This window comes from Macaca fascicularis, chromosome 9, assembly GCF_037993035.2.
Source record: "Macaca fascicularis isolate 582-1 chromosome 9, T2T-MFA8v1.1".
NCBI lineage: Eukaryota > Metazoa > Chordata > Mammalia > Primates > Cercopithecidae > Macaca > Macaca fascicularis.
This window is the reverse complement of record NC_088383.1, coordinates 141629368-141648083: the sequence shown is the minus strand read 5'-3', so window position 1 is coordinate 141648083 and position 18716 is coordinate 141629368. Positions and strand designations below refer to the sequence as shown.

The 18716-nt window shown below is 52.4% G+C and overlaps 1 protein-coding gene across 9 annotated transcripts in view; it reads right to left on the bottom strand.

Annotated features, from left to right (window-relative positions):
- Positions 1-18716, bottom strand: part of INPP5A (inositol polyphosphate-5-phosphatase A) — a 256343-nt gene that overhangs the window by 211458 nt on the left and 26169 nt on the right. Inside the window, exon 1 of one of the 9 annotated variants that reach the window (XM_065521654.2) lies at positions 2453-2611. The exons of the other annotated variants lie outside the window; for them this stretch is intronic. The gene's annotated coding sequence lies outside the window, so the exon portion shown is untranslated. Of the gene's footprint in view, positions 1-2452; positions 2612-18716 lie in introns of those variants that run through there. 9 annotated transcript variants of the gene reach the window in all.

Below are 18716 nucleotides of genomic sequence, written 5' to 3'. Positions count from 1 at the left end.
AAAAGGTGCTCACGTGACTCTGTCTGCAAATGCCGACTGTTCACAACTGTCACCCACGGCTCAGAAGCTACAGTTCAGAGGGGCCACAGGACACAAGATTAGTACATAACCACACATCTGCATCTCCACTCACTAATAGTAAACAACTGGAAAATGACATGTTTAAAAATACCATTTATAGTAACATTAAAAACACAAACTATGTAAGAATTTATTTACAAAAGACACAAAACCACTACACTGAAAATCACAAAATGCTGCTGAGAGAAATTAGAGACAACCTCAGTAAATGAGGTGATAACCATCTTCATAAATCAGAAGACTCAGCATTGTGAAGACATCACTTCCCCCCTATACTGATCTACAGATTCCATGCAATACCAGCCAGAAGCTCAGCAGGTGCTTTGCAGAAATTGACAAGATGCTCTAACATACATGTGGGAATGCAACAGGCCTGGAATATCCAAAGCAGCCTCTACAAGAACCAAGTTAGGGATGTACACTGACTCTAAGACTTACTCTAATGCCACCACAACTGAGGCAGGTGGCCCTGGAATAAAATTCAATGGACCAGTGGAGCAGAATAGTGAATCCAAAAATAAAGCACACTTATACTTTGATTTTCAACAAAAATACCAAAGCAATCCAGTGGAGAAAAACAAATTATCATGCCCGTAAACCTAGCATTCTGGGAGTTCAGTGCAGGAGGACTGCTTGAGCCCAAGAGTTTGAGACCAGCCTGGGCAAGATAGTGAGACCCCATCTCTATAAAAAATATTTTTAAAAGTAGCTGGGCATGGTGGCGCATGCCTGTAGTCCCAGCTACTCAGGAGCCTAAGGCGGGAGGATCACTTAAGCCCGGGAGGTCAAGGGTGCAATGAGCCGTGTTGCCACTGTACTTCAGCCTGGGTGACAGAGCAAGACACTGTCTCTTTAAAAAAAGAAAAAAAAAGTTATCAACAAACAGTGGTGAAACAGCTGGATTCCACATGAAAAAATAATAATAAACTTCAACCACTATCTCACATCATACACAAAAATTAACTTGTGATAAGTCAGAAACCCAAATGTAGACAGTAAAAGTATATAGCTTCTAAAGAAGACAAAAGGGAAGAAGGTCTTCATGGCCTGGCAGTGAACACAGATCTCTTCCGCCTAAGAAAGTGAGAATCAGAGAAGAATCATAACTAAAAACTGCTGATCATGGAAACTGCCATTAAGAAAATGAACAGGCAAGACACAGACTGGAGGAAAGTATCACAAAACATACATCTGACAAAGGACTGTTAGCCAGAGTACATAAAGGTCTCCCACAACTCCCTGATGAAAACAACTCAAAAAAAAATATTGGCAAAAGATATGAACAGACTCTTCACAAAAAAAATACATGAATAGTCAATAAGCAGCTGAAAAGATGCTCACCTCCTTAATCCTCAAAAAGATGCAAATAAAACCTACAGTGAGGTCCCACCAAAGGAGTTAAAACTGAAAAAACAAGAACACCAAATGGGGGAAGGATGAGGAGCAGTCAAGGCCTCCACACATGGTCAGAGGAACAGACACAGCAGAACTGCCCTGGAAAAGTTCCAGAGCCTCTGATAGAACTAAATGCACATCTATCCCAGGACAATAGGGATAGTCCACTCCTAGGTAGAATTGCCTAAGAAAATAAAAATATATGGTCACAAAAAATGTGAACAGCTAAACCTGCTATGGCACAGTCACACACTCCTACAAAGGACTACTATCCAGCCATGAAAAGGAACCAACCTCTGGTTCAGACAAGAATATGGACCCATCTCAAAAATGTCTGGCCAGAGACTGAAGCCATGCAGAGAGAGGGCATCTGTGAGTGTGGCGTCCTCCGACAGGAGAAGCTACGTGAGGGAAAACCCACAACAGCCACCTCCCAGGGAGGGCCAGGGAAGGGCACAGGGGGAGGGGTATTGGGTGATGGTCAAGCTTCGTGTTTATGTTTTAATAACAATTTTGGTTAAACAGATATGTCAAAACTCACCAAATGTGTACTTACAATTTGTACATTTTGCTGTGTATAATTTTTATGTCAAAAGAAAAACATTAAATACTGAGCTCTAGCTAGTGATATTCACACAGAAGCATTTGGGTGAAGTATGCTGATGTCAGCGATTTACCTTGAAATGCATCAAAATCAAGAATGACTGATGGACAAACAGAGGAAAATGTGCTAAAACAAATACAGTAAAACATTAATGATAGAATCTAAGTGGCAGATAAACAAGTGTTAGCTATAAAATTCTTTCAGCCTTGTAAGTCGAAATTTTTATAAAACAATCTCACATAAGTCTTTAAGAATCAAAAATAAAAGGGCTGAAGTTGATGATCTCTAGGGCTCTTCCTGTGACTTTTTCCCCTAAGCATGGCCAATTCCAGGACAGTATTAGTCTGTTCTCACACGGCTATGAAGACATACCTGAGACTGGGTAATTCATGGAGAATAGAGGTTGAACTGACGCACAGTTCAACAGTCTTTACAGGAAGCATGGCTGGGAGGCCTCGGGAAACTTACAATCATGGCAGAAGGCGAAGAGGAAGCAAGCACGCCTCAGCATGGTGCAGCAGGGGATAGAGTGCGAAAGGGGAAGTGCCACCCACTTTTAAACAACCAGATCTCACGAGAACTCACTATCACGAGAACAGTAAGGGAGAAATCGGCCCCCAGGATCCGATCACCTCCCACCAGGTTCCTCCCCCAACACTGGGGTTACAATTCGACATGAGATTTGGGTGGGGACACGGAGCCAAACTATATCAGCAACCCAGCAGGCTTTCTTTTCCTTCTTCAACACAACACACTGCAAGTTGCCAAAGAATTCTACTCTCAAACCACCGAGATGCAGCCCCTGGAATCTTCTGGGCAGATTATTCAATGAAAACTCAGCCCTGGGAGCTGCAGCAAAGCCCCTGCCAGCAGTGGGAGAAAGGTGGGCCACAACCCGGGGGCAGACTCCACTCCAGTATCGGGAGTGCACCAGCCTGGGCAAGACGGCAAGACTCCATCTCCATGAAAAAAAAAAAAATTTTTTTTAAACAGGCCAGGCATGGTGGCCGAGCTTCAGGTTTGCAAAAGGGGAGCACCAAGAACCAGACGCCATGGAAAGGCAGGTGGACGACGAAGCAGGGGTCAGAAGAAAATAGGGCCGTATGAACTAAACACCTGCTGAATCTTCCGGGCTTCTCCTCTCCTTCACCCCATCAATCGCTATGGGAGGCTGGCCCTGGGCAGCACGGGAGTATCATCTTCCAGCCTCACTGAGTCCCCACCTACAGCAAAGGGACAGGGCAGGACGGCTGGGGAAGTGGGCCCCACCACTGCAGGGCAAGGCTGGAGCCAGCCCCAGAAGCACCTCTGGACGCAGACAGAGCTCCCTGGAGAATGGAGCTCACCCTTCTAGTGTCCCTGGCCCACAGCAAGCACCAGCCCAGCTCATCCTCACACAGGCCATCGGGATGCCCAGAGCCCACTCCTTGGCTCCAGCCCCCTCTCTGCCTCTTGCCTGCCCTGCACAATCCCACACCCGCACTGCTCCCACCAGAGCCACCGGTGCAGCTGCTTCCACCACAGTGCTGGGGCGGGGGACTCAAAAGGAGGAAAACAGCATTCACGCCCTCACTTCCCAGCAAGTAAGCCTCACTCAGGGGCATGACAGCCACCCACAGCTACGGCCCCAGACACCAGGAGCCCCACTCGCCACCCCACCCCACAGTCCCCTCCATCACCGGCCCACAGGCTCCACCTCCACCCTCCCCCACACTCTCCTCTCCCCACCTCCGCAACTGACGCGGCTCTGCATCCCTGCCACTCAGAAGCCCAGCTCATTTCACAGCTGCCTGGCACGCACCAGCCTTGAGCCGCATGAACGGGCATCAGGCTCCTTCCTACACCACCGCAACCAGCCCAACCATACAGGTGTGGAAACCAAGGCACAAGAGGATGAGCAGCTTCCCTAGGGTGGATAAGAGGCAGCTCCAGCACACTTAAACCCAGAGCCTGCTAGGCACGAGCTCTACCCTGCACCACAGAAGGCAGGTGGGCTGAGCGCCCCTGCAGTGCCTACCACCCTCCCCAAGGCTATGGTCGCAGCCCCTCTGCTGGCACCCACTCCAGCCACCATGCCATTCCCTGGGGCTCCCTCAGCCTGACCTGCCCCACCGCTGAGAGTCTCCTCTCCTCTCCTGGAGCCTGGACCCAGCCCCTGCACACTCTCCTGGTGTCCTGGAGCCTGGACCCAGCCCCCACATACTCTTCTGGGTGTCCTGAAGCTCAGACCCAGCCCCCACACACTCCCCTCCCCTGGAGCGCAGACCAGCCCCCACACACTCTCCTGGGTGCAACGCCCCGAGCACTCTCCTAACAGAGCTGCTCTAGCCCCCGCACACTCTCCTGGGTGACACGCCCCGCACACTCTCCTAACAGAGCTGCTCTAGCCCCCGCACACTCTCCTGGGTGACACACCCCGCACACTCTCCTAACAGAGCTGCTCCAGCGCAAGGTCTTGCTCACCTTCACCTGCTGGGGACTGGCACAGGGGTGGCATGCAGAGTGGGCACTGAATGCTGCCCGAGGTGCTCCACATGCACCCAGCGGAGAGAACCAGGGTCTCTGATAAGGCTCTGGTTTGTGCTACAAGGACCACCATAGACAGAACACCACACAGCCACAAGGGTGGAGGCGGAGCAGCTGGACCCTTGAACCTTCAATGCCCAGGTTTATACGGCACTGAACTAAAACCAGACAGAAAAAAGGAGATGGCTCATTTTTATTGTCATATCGAAGTTCTGCAACTCTTTCTGTAGAGAGCATAATAACCTCCCAATGGTGAAATAACTTCCCCTCACATGTTAATTTTAGAATTCTGGTTTACTTCATTCAATGCAAGTTCAATATTGAGCTTAATCTCAAAACAAATTTTGAGTGAGGCCAAATTGCTGACATTTAGCAAACACGCCCACTACTAAAATAACCCAAGAAATACCAGTATCAGGGCTGTTCAGCTACCAGCTTCATGGAGCACCCCCAAATGGCACAGCTGAACCCCTTGAGGACAGGAAGCCCACGCTCCCCTCTCAAACCAGGAGTCTGATGGCTGCCGAGTAACCAACGAGGCTGGAACCGAGAGCACTGCCCATGGGCGACAGGCTGCTGTCCAGCGACCAGGAGAGGCCACTAGGATGCCACGAACCACCACTGCCCACAACACCCGATGCCTCCCTGAGACAGACATGCTGGCTGTACTTTCTCACCTCATCCATCTCCTCAGGGGCCCTCCTGTCCTTCCTTTGTGTCTCAATGTCACCTCCAAGGGTCTCAGTGTCACCTCCAGGGGTCTCAGTGTCACCTCCAAGGGTCTCAGTATCACCTCCAAGAGCTGCCACTTTCCACCTGACCCCATTGGGGGGCTCAGGCCCCTCCCTGAGGGCCACTAAAACGTGGGCCTCAAGACAGCAGGGGCCCACTGTTTCCATGGCCCTGTCCCATTCCCTGGCCCGGGGCCAGCCATGCGCAGCCCGAGATAAACATGTGAACAAAACTCATAGACACAGGAACGCCGCCTGAGAGATGCCAGGTAAACCTCCATTCCCACATCTCCCATGCCAAGTATCCCACCACCTTTTGACCCCACATCTCCTGTGTAAAGTTAACTCAGATACCAACTAGGATATGCAGGCCGGCTTGGAGGATGATCAGAGTCCCGTCCTGAAATGCTTAGGAGCAGACAGGACAACAGAACGTGATTCACCAGGGCGGGGCCGCTCCGCACGCACTTGGGGTGCCACGGCCCAGTCTTTGCCTGCCAGCTTCTCTCCAGGTGCAGCGGCCCTGCCTGGGGGTCCCTCTGCCCCCTCCACTCCTGGCCCTTCATTCTGCTGAGCCTCAGTCAAAACCCCTTCCCCACAGCCCTGCCACCTTCCAGAGGCCCCTCAGAGTTTTCTGGAGCCCAGCACAAGCCCTCTCTCCATGGGTCAGAGGCACCACAAGTGCATTCAAACCGTGGCACTCAGCCCACCACTGGGCTCATGGCAATTCAGCAAGTCTGACCAGCATTTTGGGAACAGGGCAGACAATGGCAGAGCATGTCCCGGTGGCTGTCATCAGTCATCACTCAAAAACCCGGGTTCTGGGGTGCGAGTCTGGGTGGGACCCTCGGCTCCCCATCCCAGCTGCGGACTCTCCAAGGGTCTGTGGTTGGTCAGCAAAGGCAAGACGCTGGGTGCATCACAGATCTGCTTAATTCAGAAGGTAAAATGAGGTGACAACCGTTTATTTAAGAAGGTAAATATTTAATGCTTAAAAGTAACGTATGCAAGTTTGTGTTCCAAGATCATTTAGAACACTCTCATTTGCATCCTGTTAGCTGGTTGGGAGAAAAGGTAATGAATGATATCATGTGCAGGTTAGGCCCCAGAGAGGGTGGATGCAGCGGGGGATGCAGACTGGGGACAGGCCTCAGGGAGCCTGTCTAGATTCTCTAGATTCTAGATCTAAATCTAAATCTAGCCCAAGGCTAGATTCTCTCTCTCTTTCCACCCAGGGCCAAGGCCGTGTCAAGAACCCACTAGAACCTGCAGCCCCACACCTGAAAGGAAAACCCGCTCAGGGGTGCCGCCCAACACCTGTCCAAGGCCGCATTCTGAACCTCTCCATACTCTCCCCGCTGCAGACAGGAGCTGTGCTGTGAGCCTCAGGAAGCAGACAGAGAAGTGCTGTCCTGGGGGCAGGAGGGGGACACCAGCACCTCCAACCTCTGGCAAGAGAGCTGGAGAGAGGCACAGCCACAGCCCTGGACCACGGCTCCCTCACCTGGCCTCAACCTGGAGCCTGACCTGCACAGCGAGGGCCCAGGGCTGGGCTGTGGTCTCAGAGGCTCAGCACACACACCAGCAGGGAAGGGCAGAGTCCGGTCACCAAGGAGCCACAGCAGCCCAGCGGATGGCTGCAGGTCAGGTGGCATCTGTGGTGGAGGGATGTGGGCAGGGGGCAGTGGGTGAAATCATTTCCCCAGAAAGTACTCGTGGTTCAGGAGGAGAGGGGAGCCACCGGCTCCACAGTCCACAACAGCCGTGATGTTAGTGGTGTCAAGCAGATCCTTCCGCAGGGAGTGTGAGAAGCAAACAATTATAAAGAAAGAAAACAGCCACAGGACAGGCGCTGTCACTAGGGGACCACACACTCCCCACTGCCAGGGCCCTGCGCCGCACACACCACGTGGGAGCCCACGGCCAGAGGGACACAGGGAACTGGGGAAAGGCTGTCCTGAGGGCCAGGTGCTGAGGCGTCAGGAGCTCCTCGTCTAAGTTGGTGCAGGATTCCTCCTCGCCAAGATAAACACTGCTTACGGGTTTCAAATAAACGCACTTCCACAGAGAAGCCGAGAAATAAATGGCTCCACTGCCTGTGGTTTGGTTAGGGAAGTAGGATAGTGCTCATTGCTTTCCCCTTTTTACCAGTTTCCAAATGATTGTGAATGTGGTTAGATCGGTTTGGTTACTAATTTTATGTTTAGCCAGACTGACAGTGACGTGCGGGCCCCGGTGGTGCCTGGTGCCTCAGCCTGTACTTCCCTCTCATCCTGACCCCATGAGCTGCAGGGGGCTGGGAGAAGGCTAGCCACGCGTCAGCTCTGCACAAGCCTTTCTGGGAGCTACGCGTCAGGCAAGAGGACTAACCCCTCCCTCAGGCAGAAACCAGGTGTCATCCAAATGCCAAAAGCAGGCAGGCATCAGGCTGCCACCCTTCAGCACACAGGTCAGAGCTGGCCACATGTCCGGGCTGGTGTTTGGTGCAAACACCAGCCTGCAGAGGAAGAATGCAGCATTCAACACAGAGTCCCAGTGTCTGGACAGGGAGCCTGAGGGCTGGGTCACCTGTTACCTGTCACCCTGTGGACCTGGCATCATGTGTTTTCCACGGACACCCCAAATCCGGAGCTCCCGGGAGGACTCCGCAGACCATATGCTGAGGTGTGCTTTGCGTTTCTATCCTCAGTTGGGCTGCAGGCTTCCAGGCTAGACGCCTCCTCACCACCAGAAGTCCCTGCCTCCCAGCTGCCTCATGCCCCAAGGCCCAGCAACAAGGATAAGCGCTTCCCCAGAGCTCCTGGAAGGACCTCATAGAAACGGCATTCCAGGCCTTTTAAAACACCCTTCAGCTACTCAGGAGGCTGAGGCAGGAGAATGGCTTGAACCCAGGAGGCGGAGGTTGCAGTGAGCTGAGATCGCGCCACTGCACTCCAGCCTGGGCAACAGAGTGAGACTCCATCTCAAAAAACAAAAACAAAAACATACTGAGACCCCATCTCTACAAAAATAAAATAAAATAAAATAAAGAGAAAAACACCCTCCCTAAGACCTTTGTTCATCCCTCCCTGTGTGAGGCCCGGGAGGCCTCAGTAAACAGAAAAAAGGCCGGTCCTCACGCAGCCCGCACACGCCAACACCTCAACACAGCCTCACGCAGCCCGCACACGCCAACACCTCAACACAGCCTCACGCAGCCCGCACACGCCAACACCTCAACACAACCTCACGCAGCCCGCACACGCCAACACCTCAACACAGCCTCACGCAGCCCGCACACGCCAACACCTCAACACAGCCTCACGCAGCCCGCACACGCCAACACCTCAACACAGCCTCACGCAGCCCGCACACGCCAACACCTCAACACAGCCTCACGCAGCCCGCACACGCCAACACCTCAACACAGCCTCACGCAGCCCGCACACGCCAACACCTCAACACAGCCTCACGCAGCCCGCACACGCCAACACCTCAACACAGCCTCACGCAGCCGGCACACGCCAACACCTCAACACAGCCTCACGCAGCCCGCACACGCCAACACCTCAACACAGCCTCACGCAGCCCGCACACGCCAACACCTCAACACAGCCTCACGCAGCCCGCACACGCCAACACCTCAACACAACCTCACGCAGCCCGCACACGCCAACACCTCAACACAGCCTCACGCAGCCCGCACACGCCAACACCTCAACACAGCCTCACGCAGCCCGCACACGCCAACACCTCAACACAGCCTCACGCAGCCCGCACACGCCAACACCTCAACACAACCTCACGCAGCCCGCACACGCCAACACCTCAACACAGCCTCACGCAGCCCGCACACGCCAACACCTCAACACAGCCTCACGCAGCCCGCACACGCCAACATCTCAACACAGCCTCACGCAGCCCGCACACGCCAACACCTCAACACAACCTCACGCAGCCCGCACACGCCAACACCTCAACACAACCTCACGCAGCACGCACACGCCAACACCTCAACAAAACGTCACAAGCACGCACACGCCAACACCTCAACACAGCCTCACGCAGCCCGCACACGCCAACACCTCAACACACCTCACGCAGCCCGCACATGCCAACACCTCAACACAGCCTCACGCAGCCCGCACACGCCAACACCTCAACACAGCCTCACGCAGCCCGCACACGCCAACACCTCAACACAGCCTCACGCAGCCCGCACACGCCAACACCTCAACACAGCCTCACGCAGCCCGCACACGCCAACACCTCAACACAGCCTCACGCAGCCCGCACACGCCAACACCTCAACACAGCCTCACGCAGCACGCACACGCCAACACCTCAACAAAATGTCACAAGCACGCACACGCCAACACCTCAACACAGCCTCACGCAGCCCGCACACGCCAACACCTCAACACAACCTCACGCAGCCCGCACACGCCAACACCTCAACACAGCCTCACGCAGCCCGCACACGCCAACACCTCAACACAGCCTCACGCAGCCCGCACACGCCAACACCTCAACACAGCCTCACGCAGCCCGCACACGCCAACACCTCAACACAGCCTCACGCAGCCCGCACACGCCAACACCTCAACACAGCCTCACGCAGCCCGCACACGCCAACACCTCAACACAGCCTCACGCAGCCCGCACACGCCAACACCTCAACACAGCCTCACGCAGCCCGCACACGCCAACACCTCAACACAGCCTCACGCAGCCCGCACACGCCAACACCTCAACACAGCCTCACGCAGCCCGCACACGCCAACACCTCAACACAGCCTCACGCAGCCCGCACACGCCAACACCTCAACACAGCCTCACGCAGCCCGCCCACGCCAACACCTCAACACAGCCTCACGCAGCCCGCACACGCCAACACCTCAACACAGCCTCACGCAGCCCGCACACGCCAACACCTCAACACAGCCTCACGCAGCCCGCACACGCCAACACCTCAACACAGCCTCACGCAGCCCGCCCACGCCAACATCTCAACACAGCCTCACGCAGCCCGCACACGCCAACACCTCAACACAGCCTCACGCAGCCCGCACACGCCAACATCTCAACACAGCCTCACGCAGCCCGCACACGCCAACACCTCAACACAGCCTCACGCAGCCCGCACACGCCAACACCTCAACACAACCTCACGCAGCCCGCACACGCCAACACCTCAACAAAATGTCACAAGCACGCACACGCCAACACCTCAACACAACCTCACGCAGCCCGCACACGCCAACACCTCAACACAACCTCACGCAGCCCGCACACGCCAACACCTCAACACAACCTCACGCAGCCCGCACACGCCAACACCTCAACACAACCTCACGCAGCCCGCACACGCCAACACCTCAACACAACCTCACGCAGCCCGCACACGCCAACACCTCAACACAACCTCACGCAGCCCGCACACGCCAACACCTCAACACAACCTCACGCAGCCCGCACACGCCAACACCTCAACACAACCTCACGCAGCCCGCACACGCCAACACCTCAACACAACCTCACGCAGCCCGCACACGCCAACACCTCAACACAACCTCACGCAGCCCGCACACGCCAACACCTCAACACAACCTCACGCAGCCCGCACACGCCAACACCTCAACACAACCTCACGCAGCCCGCACACGCCAACACCTCAACACAACCTCACGCAGCCCGCACACGCCAACATCTCAACACAACCTCACGCAGCCCGAACACGCCAACATCTCAACACAACCTCACGCAGCCCGCACACGCCAACATCTCAACACAACCTCACGCAACCTGCACACGCCAACATCTCAACAAAATGTCACGCAGCATGCACACCCCAACATCTCAACAAAATGTCACGCAGCACGCACACGCCAACATCTCAACACAACCTCACGCAGCCCGCACACGCCAACATCTCAACAAAATGTCACAAGCACGCACACCCCAACATCTCAACAAAATGTCACGCAGCACGCACACGCCAACATCTCAACACAACCTCACGCAGCACGCACACGCCAACATCAACAAAATGTCACAAGCACGCACACGCCAACATCTCAACACAACCTCACGCAGCACGCACACGCCAACATCAACAAAATGTCACAAGCACGCACACGCCAACATCAACAAAATGTCACAAGCACGCACACGCCAACATCTCAACACAACCTCACGCAGCACGCACACGCCAACATCTCAACAAAATGTCACAAGCACGCACACGCCAACATCTCAACAAAATGTCACAAGCACGCACACGCCAATATCTCAACAAAATGTCACAAGCACGCACACACCAATATCTCAACAAAATGTCACAAGCACGCACACGCCAACATTTCAACACAACCTCACGCAGCACGCACACGCCAACATCTCAACAAAATGTCACAAGCACGCACACGCCAACATCTCAACACAACCTCACGCAGCACGCACACGCCAACATCTCAACAAAATGTCACAAGCATGCACACGCCAACATCTCAACAAAATGTCACAAGCACGCACACGCCAACATCTCAACACAACCTCACGCAGCACGCACACGCCAACATCTCAACAAAATGTCACAAGCACGCACACGCCAACATCTCAACAAAATGTCACAAGCACTCACACGCCAACATCTCAACAAAATGTCACAAGCACGCACACGCCAACATCTCAACAAAACCTCAGTATCTGCAAAAAGTAGCTGTGCATGAAATAAACTGAGCTGATGTTTCTTTAAACAAGCACTTTCGCTGGGATTCCAGAGACCCAGGTCTTGCATTTCAGTGATCAGCAGAGCAAGGGAAACACTGCAAGGCACCCTGCAGACAGACGCCCAGCAGAGGCAGGGCCAGAAGCAACACCAGGTGAAGTGGCACAGGCTTTCCCTCAGCAACAGTGTCCTCTGAATCCTGTCCTGTTGCAAACGCTATTGAGTAAAGCCAGAACGAGCACACAAGCCCATTATCAGGACTACGGCATGAGAACCAGCAACACCACAAACACTTCCCAAGGGCCAGACACTTGAAAAAGAGCGAACAGCACAGCCCCACCAAGAGCCCCGGGTCCCGCTGCTTCACAACGAAAGCAGCCTCAGCCTCCTTCTCCCCCATGAGGGCACCAGCACAGCCCTGCGCGAGGCCCCACCCCCAGAAACCATGACTCCACCCAGGGGAGCTGCTCAGCTCAGGCACCTCCCTGCAAAACAGCAGCTCAGGGAAGGCATCTGGTCCAGAAGGTGAGGGCCCCACACCAGGGGCATCTTGCCAGCTGAGAAACTCCAACTTTCTTCTGAAGGCCCCACCATGGGCCACGGGTGTTTTCCTCTGAGTATCACAACGGTCCCTCCGGCCGGCCTCCCAGCACACCTGGGCCAATACCCTGTGGGTTTCCGGCCAGGCTCTTGGATGAGTCACCTTTTCCTAGACTATCTGTGGTGCCAGACACGAGCTGTCAAATCCCCAGTGTGTGCGTCCCAAGAGGGCTCTGCAGGCTCGTCCTGGGCTGCTGCTCAGCAGGCCTGAGGTGTCTTCTAGTCAGGAGGCACCACAGGCAACAGTGAGACGGGGGCACAGCAGTGGGAGGCCAAGGTGGCGGTCAGGGTGCAGCCCACTCTGCCTCCAGCCCAGTCAGTCGTTAACAAGCTCAGATGCCAGAGCCAGCCCCAGCTCAGTTCATGCCCTGCCCCTCCACCTGCTACCTCAGGGCCTCACACTGGCTGCTCACTCGCTGGCCCCTGTGTTTCCATCTGTGCAACGGAGCAACACAGCACAGGCATCAGGGCTGCGGGGATGACAGGTCTGCCTGCAGACAGTCCGGGTCCTTACAGCACAAACGTCAGGGCTGACATACCTAGAGACACACCACACCCTTACGGCACTATCTGGCACATAAAGGACATAAATATCAGCTGCACTTTTTTAAAATTTAGCTAAGCTCCTTAACAGCTCTGTGTAGGCCGAAGTTGGTGGTTTTGATTATCAGTGGTCCTGAGTGAACCACACACAGTGGCAGGGCCTCAGGTGGGTGGCAGGAGCTGGGCCTCTGCGTTCACCCAAAGGGAACTGAAAGAAGCCCTTCCCTGCAGCTGGGGAGGACAAGGCCCAGGCAGGCCCATGTGGCAGAGCCCAGCGTGCCAGCAGAGAGGGCGGGCAGGGGCAGGTCCCAGCAGTGTGATGAGGGATGGGTGTGTCTTTGCGCCAATGGCCCTTCTCTGCTCAGCAGGAGCCTCTGGCCTCTGCTTTGCTATGCGATCTCTCCTTTTCTCCCTCTTGCCGTTCACCTCATTCAGCAAAACACACCTGCCTCATGCTGCATTCCCAGGTAGCTGCTGTCAGGGCCAGGGAAGGTGCCCAAAGGGCCCAGGACTGAGCCCACAGTGAGGAGGGCCCAGCAGGTAGGCATGCACTGTGCCCAGCTGGACCTGGCCAGGCAGCAGGAGGGGTTTGGAGAATGTTCCAACCCCCCGAACCCACTGGAGTAGGCTGCGGTGGGGGAGGGAGTGCCTCGTTTTCATCCCTCAGCCCCTGCCCACCAGGAGAGCCAGGCAGGCTGCTGCCGTGTGATGTGCCACTGTGCCGATGAGAGGCGACCTGAGAGCAGCAGCAGCTGGAAGGACGGCCCTCTGTCCACGTCGCAGCACGAAGCTCACTGGCACAGGACGCCCACCTCCCGCTGTCCCAGCAGCCCAGAAACACCCAGCACCAGCCAGTCACCCAGAAATGTCACCACCGTATGGGTGTCCCCAGCCTACACAGTTACCACCACTTCCAAATGGCTCACTTAGTCCCTTGGTTTTATTGTCGGTGCACTAAAATTCTTTAAAAAAAGAGAGAGAGAAAAAAAAAAACCAAGTGTTTTGGAACTTAGAAACACAAGAGTTGAAAATGAAATATTCAAAGCAAACAACCACAATGAAGATTCAGTGGCCAAGCTGCCCAGTTCTCCCGTGAGTCTGCCTGTGGTCAACACCAGCAGCAGCACCAGGCCAGCAGGGGTCTGAGGACCCAGTGACCGCTAGAGAAGCCTTCCCACCCTCTTCTCCCCTCCCTAGACAGGATTGCAAAGGGACTCCGCATACCTAATCAGAAGGAAAACCCTCCAGCTCCACCCAAACTCCCACTTCCCAGGGCCAGAGATGAAATTGATGTATACAAAGGTGCCCACAGGGCATCCACAGAAGGGCTACAGTTAACAGTGAGCCCAACTGGCCATCTGGTCCTATGAGAGCTCACAGCTCAAAGCAAAAGTGCAGTCACCAACAAGAAAACATCAGCAGAGCGCAGGGCTCACACCTGTAATCCCAGCACTTTGGGAGGCTGAGATGAACACCTGAGGTCAGGAGTTCGAGACCGTCTGGCCAATATGGCAAAACCCTGCCTCTATTAAAAATTCAATTAAAAACAGTGGGGGCCCAGCACGGTGGCTCACGTCTACTGTAATCCCAGCACTTTGGAAGGCTGAGGGGAGTGGATCACCTGAGGTCAGGAGTTCGAGACCAGCCTGGCCAATATGGCGAAACCCCGTCTCTCCTAAAACTTCTATTAAAAAAAACAGTCGGGGCCCAGCGCGGTGGCTCATGCCTGTAACTGAAGCAGAGAATCGCTTGCACTCAGGAGATCGAGACCAGCCTGGGCCACATACTGAGACCCCATCTCTACAAAAAATAAACAAAACTGGGCAGTCATGGTGGCACGTTCCTGTAAACCCAGCTACTCCGGGCTTAGCTGGGAGGATCCCTTGAGCTGGGAGGAAGTGGAGGCTGCAGTGAGTACTGATTGCACCACTGCACTCCAGCCTGGGTAACAGGGCGAGACCCTGTCTCAAAATAACCAAAAACAAACAAACAAAAAACCAAGCAAAATGCAGAAACATTTACAAGACCATGTCAGCTTCATATTAATAGAAGAAATCATGTGAGATAACATTTTTATTATTTTTAACCAAAAAGAATAGACAATCCAAAAGAAAAACACATAGAAAGTATAAGAATTTAACACTCTCTACTGTATGGTTAGAATTAATCAGATGTTCAATGTTTAAAATAATTTCAAAAAAAGAATACCAATAAGACCAACACGAAGAAACCCTGTCTCTACTAAAAATACAAAAATTAGCCAGGCGTGGTGGCACATGCTTGTAATTCCAGCTACTCAAGAGGCTAAGGCAGGAGAATCGCTTGAATCCAAGAGGGAGCGGTTGTGGTGAGCTGAGATCACACCATTGCACTCTAGCCTGGGCGACAGAGCAAGACTCCATCTCAAAAAAAAAAAAAAAAAAAAAAAAAAAAAAGACTGCCAGTAAGAACATATTGTGGGCCGGGCGCGGTGGCTCAAGCCTGTAATCCCAGCACTTTGGGAGGCCGAGACGGGAGGATCACTAGGTCGGGAGATCGAGACCATCCTGGCTAACACGGTGAAACCCCGTCTCTACTAAAAAAAAATACAAAAAAAAACTAGCCAGGCGAGGTGGCGGGCGCCTGTAGTCCCAGCTACTCCGGAGCCTGAGGCAGGAAAATGGCGTAAACCCGGGAGGCAGAGCTTGCAGTCAGCTGAGATCCGGCCACTGCACCCCAGCCTGGGCGACAGAGCCAGACTCCGTCTCAAAAAAAAAAAAAAAAAAAAAAAAGAACATATTGTGATCTACACTGCATTGCTCTTTGCAAATATATGTAGTAAACTTACATAGTTTTGACAATAAAATGTCTGTCTTTTTTTTTTTTTTTTTTTTTTTTTTTTGAGACAGAGTATTGCTCTGTCACCAGGCTGGAGTCCAGTGGCATGATCTTGGCTCACTGCAACCTCCACCTCCCAGGTTCTAGCAATTCTCCCGACTCAGCCTCCTGAGTAGCTGGGACTACAGACGCGCACCACCACGCCCAGCTATTTTTTGTGTGTTTAGTAGAGACGGGGTTTCACTATATTAGCCAGGATGGTCTTGATCTCTTGACGTCGTGATCCGCCAGCCTCGGCCTCCCAAAGTGCTGGGATTACAGGCGTGAGCCACTGCACCTGGCCTCAGCCATTTTTTTTTTTTTGCCAGATGTGGTAATTAAGCACTAAGTTATATGATCATTCAAAAAGGAGAGCATATAATTCAGTATAATTCTCATTAAATCTTTTCTGAATAAGCTTTGTATGTAGAGAACATTAAATATGTTTTAAATAACCAGATATTGGAATAAAAAGCTGGAATCAGTTGGACTTCAGGCCACAGGTGCAAAAGCAGCTTTGGAAATCACACCGAGCCCCGCATCTTCACCACAGACATGTTTACGTGGAGCGGAAAAGGGAAGTGGTTGGAAAAACTGGGAAAACCCAAATAAAGCCTGTAGTTTGGTCAATAGTAGTGTCCCGTGTTACCATCCTGGCTCTGACACATGAAGCATGGTTATTTACGATGTTCCTATCAGGGGAAACACAGGAACCAAACCTAAAATTATTCACCAATACAAAGGTATTTAAAAGTTGCCCAAGGAGCTGTGCCCAGCAGCTCACACCTGTAATCCCAGCACTCTGGGAGGCCGAGAAGGGAGAAGTGCTTGAGCCCAGGAGTTCAATACCATCTTGGGCAACATAGTGAGACCCCTTCTCAAAAAATTAATAAATAAAATAAAAGTTACCCAAGGAAAAGAGTTACTTTGTTTTGGTTGTTTGGGTATTTTTGCGTGTTTCCTTCCTGCTTCTGCAGAATGTGGGATGAGAATCTGACAGTGGCATCGGAGAAGGGCAGTGTCACCTGCACGGGAGGGTAGCAGGATGGAGACAGGGGAAGAACTGAGTCCTGGTGACATTACTGAGCTGCTTGCCCACCCGGGAGCCTCCTTCCTCCAGACATTCCAGGGCAAATGACACCAATGTCCATGAGGGGTTTTGTTACTGCAGCCGACAGGACGCAGGCTAATACCCTGTTAGTGCCTCCTGAGAGATCAGAGCTCAAGATTAGCAACAGTTACTATTTCTCCATAAACCACTAAGTCTTTCCACTCACAAACAAGGCACATTGTTTCAATTTACTCCTCTCCTCCCCCACACCCTCCCAACTGTAGTAACAGTCTTCCTACAGAGAATGTATTTCTCCAATGTACGCCTACGTATTTCATTTTCTGTTTACTGTTTGGATACGCAGGAATGCTACATTTCATTTTCTGTTTACTGTTTGGATACGCAGGAATGCTACTGACTTTTATGACATTTAATTACTAAATTATTTTCTTGTATATTACAGGTTTTCAACAGATTCTTGTGTTTTCCAGATGCACAATCATATTTGCAAGTAATGTCTCTCCATTCTGGTATTAAATACTTACATTATTTTTTCTCTTGTTAAATTGTTAATTGCACTAGCAGGAGCTTCTGAAACTATATTACACAACCGTGGTTACATGGGGTGTCTTGTCCCCGACACTAGAGGAAATGTCTGATTCTGTGTTTTAAAATCATATTATGGAAATACACGTTTTAACTTTATTAAGAATAATCATTTTTCAATCAAAAGTAGGCCTTTAATATTAACAAATACATTTTCAGCATCTATAGAGATAACCTAACAAGGTTTCTTCTATTGATGAATTATTAACTTATGCAAACAGGGAATTACATCACTCAATCTTTCCGAACATGATCTTACCCTTACATTTCTACTACGAACACACTGGGTCGAGCTGACTTGCTATTGAGTCCTGAGCCGAGACAGTTTCACTCACAAGCAGGAGCAAGACAACTGCACAGCTGTTTTCCCAGTGCCGCCGTCTATCCGGCCTCCGCATCCCTGCGCTTTCCTTCTGTCTGAGAAGCCGCCTGGCTGAAAGGGAACTGGGGCCGGATGTTCCCCAGCAGTTTGGTAGAATCCACTCTGGGAATAACTACATACGGAGCTTTTTTGGGACAGCAACTTTGACAAGTCGATCAATGTTTTAATTTTTTTTTCTAATAACTGGTCAATTTAGTGTCTCTCTTCTGGAGTCAGTTTGATCGTGCATATCTTGCATACATACCAATTTTTTCAAAAGTATTTGAACATCATTGAGCACATTAATGTCTTAAAACTGTTTTAAGTTTGACAGGTTTCCTTGGAGAACCAAGGACAACCACACATGTGGCCAGGTGTGAGTCACACCCAGAGAACACTCCTGAGGCCACAACACCTCCCTGAGACCCACCACAGGGCTCTCTTGTCTACGACTGCTCCAGGCTACAAAACTGAGCAAAGTGGTCTTCGCTCCTGCAAGACTCCCCTGAAGGTACCTCCACGCACAAGCCTCCAATTCAAAGAGACTCAAAACTAGGAGGAAATGGCTCTCACACACACACACACTCACATACACACGTACACATACATGCACACACAGAGACCCTACACACACACACTTACACACATGCACA